Here is an 8,191-nt window from a genome sequence, read left to right as displayed (position 1 = left end):
TCTAGATGATGATTTGTTTATGGAGAATGTGGATATAGATGTCCATGATAACAATGAGAAGGAAGGGTACATTGAAGAATAAGACCCTTTAGATGATGATGATCTAAATCTAAGCAAGGATGAATTGTCAAAGTTATAGTACACTTTCAAAGCCTACAATCCAGCAGTGGATCTGAATAATCCAGTTTTTAGTGTTGGTTTGGTGTTTGGTGACATGAAAGAGCTGAGGATGGCTTTGGATGCATATACTGTTAGGAACAAAGTGAAGATCTATAAGTGAAGAAATGAATCTGAAAGGCTTAATGCAGTTTTCTCAGAAGGTTGTCCTTGGCAACTAAAAGCTTCAAAAGACAATAGGACTGGTAGCATTGTCATAAGGCAGTACAATGACACTCACAAATGTCAGAAATCATTTGATTCCAAGTGTTTGACGGTTAAAATTCTCACACAAAAATTCATTGAGGAATTCAGAGACAACCAGACCATGGATTTGGGTACATTTGGTAAGAAGGTCCAGAGAGAGTTCAAACTGCTACCAAACAAGATGAAATTGGGAATGGCCGGGAAGGCAACTCTAGACCTAATTCATGGGGATGAAGCAGAGCAGTACAACTTATTGTGGGACTATGGGCAATAACTCAGAAGAGCTAACCCTGGAAGCAAATTCATAGTTTCCACTACCAAGGTGAAGGAGAAAAATGATGCACTGCCAAAGGATCATCTTTCCTCACTATATTGGCCATATGATGCTTGCAAGAGAGGTTTCCTAAAGGGATGTAGGCCAATTATATTTGTGGATGGCTGCCACTTGAAAAGTAGGTACAAAGGTATATTGTTGACAGTTGTGGGAATTGACCCAAATGATTGCATCTATCCAATAGCTATGGGAATGGTAGAGGTTGAATCCACTTACACATGGGAATGGTTTTTGACAACACTGAAAAATAATCTGAATATTATCAACACAAGCCCATACACCATAATGGGTGACAAGCAAAAGGTATTGTTCCTCATCGATTGCATTAATATGCATGCTTTATGTATGAATTGCATGGGCTAGTTCATATGAACTTATGTGAAAATCCATTGCAGGGTTTGATAAATGCTGTTGAAAAAGTTTTTCCAGATGCAGAGCATAGGTTTTGTGTTAGGCACATGTACCAAAACTTCCACAAAAAATTCAAAGGTGAGACATTGAAAAATCTGCTGTGGGCCATGGCTAGATCTACAAACTTACCAAGATGGAATGAGAACAGAGAGAAAAATGAGAGAGGCTTCCATTGATGCTTACAACTGATTAGAGGGAAAGCCACCTAATCAATGGGTGAAAAACTTCTTCAGTGATTTCCCAAAATGTGATATTCTTTTGAACAATATGTCTGAGGTGTATAATAGGTAATGTTCTAACTGCATCTTTAAGTTGTACTTTGCATGTGCATATTTAAGTTATAGTTTGCATTTGCATCTTCTAGTTGTTGTCTCCAACTGCATCTTCTAGTGCTCTAATAGTATGTTCCACTTTTCACGACAGTTCATACTTGAAGCTAGAGAGCTATGTGTTGTGTCAATGTTGGAGTGCATCCTTGCAAAGATTTCATTGAGGCATGCAAGCAAACACAGAGAAGGAGTTGAGAAATGGACAGGAAGAATTTGCCCAAAAATTAGGAAGAAGCTTGAGAAGAATGCAGAATTTTCTGCCAATTGTTTTGCAACAAATGCTGGCAATGGTATATTCCATGTGCAGTCTGGACCCAACTCATACATTGTTGACATCATAGAAAGGAATTGTAATTGCAAAAGGTGGGATTTGAGTGCAGTGCCTTGCAGTCATGCAATTGCAGTGTGCAGGGCTGAAAGAATTGACCCTGAAGAACTAGTCCACAAATGCTATACAGTAGAGACATATTTGCAAGCATATGGTCACTTTATCATGCCCTTAAGAGACAGGAGCCACTGGGAGAAGCTGAATGGAATGTACATTCACCCACCAGTTTTCACAAAACAGATGGGCATGCCACCTAAGAATAGAAGAAAAACTCCTGAAGAGAAAAGGAAGAAGGATGGAATCGTGTATCTGAATAAAAAAGGGGTAGCTATGCATTGCTCAGTTTGTGGCAAAGATGACCACAATAGCAGGGGGCATGAGAAATACATGCAGAGGGAACCAGTGGAACAACAAGATGAGGAAGAAGAGGATGAATTTGCATGTGAATCTATTCTGCAGGTTGTTGATGTGTTTTGAATGTTGTTGTACTTAATATTGCTACTTTTATGACTGTTGTTGTACTGAATATTGTTTCTTTTCTGAATGTTGTTGCAGGACATTGTGCATTGCAGACTGAACCCTAGGTTGGGCCCAATTAATGACAGGACAAGCATGGTTTACATGATGGGACAAGAGGTAAGTGAGAGTATATTGAGAGGATTGGACAAACATGGTTTACAGAATATGTAGGAGAGAGCTTTTGTAAATGTTGATTGCCACAACTGTTTTGTAGGAGAGAGCATATGTGACAAATATCAGACCACCTGGACCACTGCCAGAGGAGTCAAGCTTTGTAGCTACAGCTAGGAATTTAATCCCTCAAAGGACCAGGCAAACAACTGCTACAGCTGCTGGTAGAAGGGCAGGCAGAGGTAAAAGAAAGGCAACAACAACATCTCAAACAAATGCAGGTACATTAACTGAATCTTGCAAGAACTGAATGAGTACCCTTAATGAATCTTGCATGCCCCTTAAATTTGCATTTTCTGAAACTTACAATAACTGAATTTTGCAGGTACCAATGCTAGTGCGAGCAGAGTAGTGAAGAAAGCAAGAGGTGGAAGAGCTGTGAGGGTTGGAAGAGGAGGAAGAGCTGGGAGGGGTGGAAGAGGAGCTGGACCAGAAGCACCTGCAGCAGGAGCTGCACGAGAAGCACCTGCAACAGGAGTTGGGGAAGGAGGAAGAAGAGTTGAGGATTATGCTTTGTGGCAACTGATGTTTGGGAATGATGGAGCAAGGAATGCAATCCCAGACCTGAATGAAGAGATTCCAGTGACCCAAAATGCTCCAAGGACTCTAGAGCACTTGTTTTTGTTTCTGTATGCTCCATTAGTTCAACACTGAACTGGAAAAAAAATGTCCCAATTCATGTATGAACTACAAGACTGCAAGAGCAAATTTTGTAATGCATGACCTTAATCTTGGCCATGATGGATCTTTTAATTTGGCGAAGTAGACTGCAACAGAACCTTATGTCACTGTAGTCTATGTTTGCATTTCAAGTTATGTGTGTGTTGACAGCCTCACATTTTCATACTGTCAAGTTTGAATTTGAGTGTATTTCCATGAAGCACCTGCAACAGGAGTTGGGGAAGGAGGAAGAAGAGTTGAGGATTATGCTTTGTGGCAACTGATGTTTGGGAATGATGGAGCAAGGAATGCAATCCCAGACCTGAATGAAGAGATTCCAGTGACCCAAAATGCTCCAAGGACTCTAGAGCACTTGTTTTTGTTTCTGTATGCTCCATTAGTTCAACACTGAACTGGAAAAAAATGTCCCAGTTCATGTATGAACTACAAGACTGCAAGAGCAAATTTTGTAATGCATGACCTTAATCTTGGCCATGATGGATCTTTTAATTTGGCGAAGTAGACTGCAACAGAACCTTATGTCACTGTAGTCTATGTTTGCATTTCAAGTTATGTGTGTGTTGACAGCCTCACATTTTCATACTGTCAAGTTTGAATTTGAGTGTATTTCCATACCTTTTGTCATGTTGACAACCTCACATTTTCATTTTTGTCCATGTTGGATATCTATCTTTTATTATGCATGTTTGGAGAACCTCAAATTGCTATGATCCAGTTTATGTGTTTGGGGAAAATCAAGTTTATGTGCTTGCAAAAATTCAGATTTATTTGAGTTCATGGTAAAGTTTTTGGTATTGTTCATGGTAAATTGATATGATCTTTTATATACTTATTGTGCAAATATTTCCAAAAAAACTAGCCCCTAAAAAATGTGTGATCCTGGGACTCGAACCCATGACCTGGGTATTATACCAATGTGCTTTTACCATTGGGCTATGAGAGGATATCGATCTTAAGGGGCCAAATAAACCTTTTGAATATTTCTCGTATCCTCCTTGGACCGATGCGGCATCGTCTGCCACCTCTGGCCAAACAAGACACCGATGTCCGTACGCCGGTGGGCCACTTCCAGTCAATGCCCTTCCCGCCATGGTAACTTCCCGCCAATGCTTCTTCCCTCCATGGCCACTTCCCGCATTCGCCTCTTCCCGCCAATGCCTCTTCCCACCATGGCCATGCTCGGCCGCTATAAAAGCCGTGCTCACCGCGGCCAAATCCAAGCCGTGCTCACCGCGACGGTCATGGTGCACAAGCGAATCACCACCTGGGCTACCATCACTGGAACCTGGGATCACATCACCCGTCCTCGTTCCCCTTCAACCAATGTTTCGCCACCCAATCCATATCCACAGCTAGAGCCCGAGTCATGGGAGACCTGGCCGCACGCTCCGCTCCAGCCCCAGCCATGGGCTGGGATACATGGCCACAACCTCTGCTCCAGCCCCAGCCATGGGATCCATGGCCACAAGCTCCACTCCGAGCCGTGGTGCCTGCAGTTCATCAGCAGACTGCCCTACTGAACTCGTACGGCACTGCGGCGAGGGAGGACTCCAGTCGCAGATTCACCGACGAGCAGTCTGTCCTGGGACTGCCCGCTCCTGTCGATGCAGACCCCGCTAGAGTGAGGCAGGCCGTGGAGTACCACGGCGCCACGCGCGATGCCATGGTCAGGAGGCAAGCTGCAGCACCTGGGAAGGCACCAGCGCAGTACAACCATGTTATGGAGCCGAGCTGCAGCCGTCCGGCACCTGAGTACATAGACTTGTCGTCAGACGAGGACTAGAGTTTCAGAAAAGTTCTGAACTAGAAACCGAATTTCTGCCAAGTGGTCAGTGTTAGTGCTTAAGTTTCAGAAGTGTTAGTAGTCAGTGTTAATCAAGTTAGTGGTCAGTGGTAGTGGTCAGCCTTAATCAAGTTAGTGCTCAAGTGTTGTACTTTGCATTTCAGTAGAATTTCAGTTTCAACTATTTCCTAAGTACTTTGCATTTCAGAGCTTCTTTATACTAAAAACTTGTCAAACTTGCCAAACTTGATTAAGGCACAAAACATTACACATTCTAGTTTCTTCAAACTTGCCAAACTTACAATAACAAAGGCACAAAACAGTACACATCCCAAACTTGCCAAATTTTCAGCATTACACATTCTAGTTTCTTCATCTTACAATCACACAAAGCCCCTGCTAAGCAATGCAACCACGGCATAAACCACAACACTGGCAAGAATCACAAGTGCAAGAAACCGATCTAACTTTTCCCTAGTTTTCCTTTGCTCATCTATTTTTTCCCTCTCTTTCTTCATCCTCTGAATCTCCTGTTCCTTCTCAAACATACTAACTTGCAGCTTCTTGTTATCATTTGCAAGCTTGTGAATAACAAGCCTTGATCTCTCCTACCATCCATCATCCATCCAACTCAAATACCCATAGGAGTTCAGCCCCTGTCCATTTCAATTGCAGAAACACATTTAGTACAAAATTTGGACATGGCAAAATTCAGTGAAACAAGCAAAATTCAATGAAACCAAATCGGATACCTCATATGGACAGCTACGAAAACGTCGTCCTGCATCAAATCCTTCATTGCACACTCTCACAACGGGCGTCAGTTTGCAGCCACATTCAGCCTTGTTTTCATTTGCACTGTTCTCCCCTCCCTACAAATCACGGAATCAAATCCTTCATCTTGGCAATCAGACACAAGAACCGACGGCAACAACACGATTAAAGGACACACCTTCATGGATTTTTTTGAGCCAAATGAAAGCTCGGAGCTCATTCTCCACTCGCCATCCATGTTGCTGCTGCCGCCGGCGTGGTTCAGGCTGCCGGCATGGTTGAAGCCGCCGGCGTGGTTGAGGCTGCCGCCATGGTTCAGCCCGCCGATCCGACCGCCTACCATGGTCGCACGACGGGATCTGGCCGTCGTTCCCTCCATGGTCGCACGAGAAGGCCGCGTCGCCTTGGCCGTCCGCAGCAGCTAGGGATCTGAAGAAAGGAATTGGGGATACAGAGGAGTGGACAGCAGGTTAGTTTCAATTAAACTGGGGGTTATCTACAAAAAATGCCATGGCACTGTCGACCGACCCAGGCGTGCGTGGCAGCCCATGTGTCCACTTTGCATGCGATTTGGGCCTAAATGAGTCCGCATCAGAGTTAATGTATGACTTTTATGGGTTTTTTTGTTTGTGTATGAATCCGTTACCGCCACGCAACTTTATGTATCCCAGCTGTAATTATCTCTTTTTTTAACTCACAAAAGAAGGTACACAGTGATCCACTCTATCTACAAACCTGACACAGCCGCTGCAAAGGCTGATTGATGTTGCTGCATACAAGGACGCGAACACCGCAAAGTGTCGAGGCGCGATGTGGCACCATATTGTTGGTTAGTGTTTTCAACACAGTACCAAAGCAGATGCTTACTACAACCGTATGAACGAACGCACACACATCTTACCTTTATAAGCATCTTTGAGATACTGAGACGACGATAGAAACATCTCCTTCCACTAAACAAACATCGCCGAAAGATCTAAAATAAATTCAGAAATATGCGACCACTAGTGCCAAGTCTAGGACTTGAACCCCACTGGGTTGGTTTCATCACAAGGAACCCAACCATCCGTGCCATAATTGGTGTTGTTACTGCAAGCATGCATGAACCGTAGCGCAACGAAATCATGTCGGCGTTATTGCAAGTCGGGACACAATGTTGCAATGTCGGTGCCACAAATGATTCAAAGGTTAGCCATCTTAAGACCTCTTTCGATGTATGGGTGCTTAGATGGTTATATGTGCATTAAAGCCATTAGCAACTAAACTCTTCAATGCATTGACGCTTAGTTTTTGTTGCTAAGGGCCTGTTTGGTTTGTGACTATCGTTACCACATGTTGCCACATTATTTTTTCCACACTTGCCTAACTTGAGATGCCCAAATTCTAAGCCACACTTTGGGAATCTTACCACATTTTTCTGTGTGAACGACATGTGGGACATATTACTCATAAAATAATCCTTGTCTTAGGTATGTTTAGAACAAAACACCCACCTAAATTGAGGTGTGGCAATGTGTGGCAAAGGAACCAAACAACACCTAAGCTCCCTCATTTAATTAGGTATAGACTCAGAATTGTGTTTCCACCTAGATGCACACGCTTAGCATCGTTTCTTTCTGAGGTCACCACACTACTCCCTCTCTTCTTAATTAACTTGCCATATTATATTTTTTACCTAATTGGCAGTCTTAGCACCTGTACAAGATGGAGCATTGGGAGGGGACTAATTTGGGACCGAGCACTACAAGGCCGTCATCATTACAAGCCGGGACTCGGTGCTGCATGGCACGCGCCGCACTCATTGCATGCGCTAGCCAAGACACAACCCTACAAGGTTGGGGACACCGCAATCTTTTTTGGCGCAACAATTCTGCAAAACTTTTGTTGCAACATACATATTCTTATATCTATGCGCTTGAAGTGTCGCAACATTTTTCTAACAATATACTTCTGACATACATAAAAAATAATGTTCTAATGAAAGTACTTATTTAGGTTCTCCGTTTTTACTGCATGTGATTTTTTTCATATGCTCTTTGGTTGATATATTATGTTACATGTATGGCAGACCTTTTTTTCATGTTTTTTTCACAAATATGGATGTCCAAAAGTTTTGCCAGAAATTTAAATGATTTTGATAGGATTGTGGGAGGCTGATGATGCAAGATTGGTATAGACTCAGAATTGTGTTCCCACCTACATGTGCTTAGCATCGTTTCTTCATAAGGTTACCACACCACTCTCTCTCTCTTCTTAATTAACTTGTCACAATAGATTTTTTTTGCTTAGCTGGCGGCCCTAGCACCTGTCTAAGGTGGAGCATTGGGAGGGGCCTAATTCGAGACCAAACACTACAAGGCTGTCATCATTGCTGCAAATCGGGACACGACATGCATGGCATGCACCACACCCATTGTATACGCTAGCAAGACGCAACCCTACTAGGTTGGGGACACAGCCAATCCTTTTTCTTGACTCAACACTTCTACAAAACTTTT

This window comes from Triticum urartu, chromosome 7A, assembly GCF_056163025.1.
Source record: "Triticum urartu cultivar PI428250 chromosome 7A, HENAU_Tu73, whole genome shotgun sequence".
Lineage (NCBI taxonomy): Eukaryota > Viridiplantae > Streptophyta > Magnoliopsida > Poales > Poaceae > Triticum > Triticum urartu.
The sequence above is the reverse complement of the archived record's forward strand: the minus strand, read 5'-3'. Positions refer to the sequence as shown.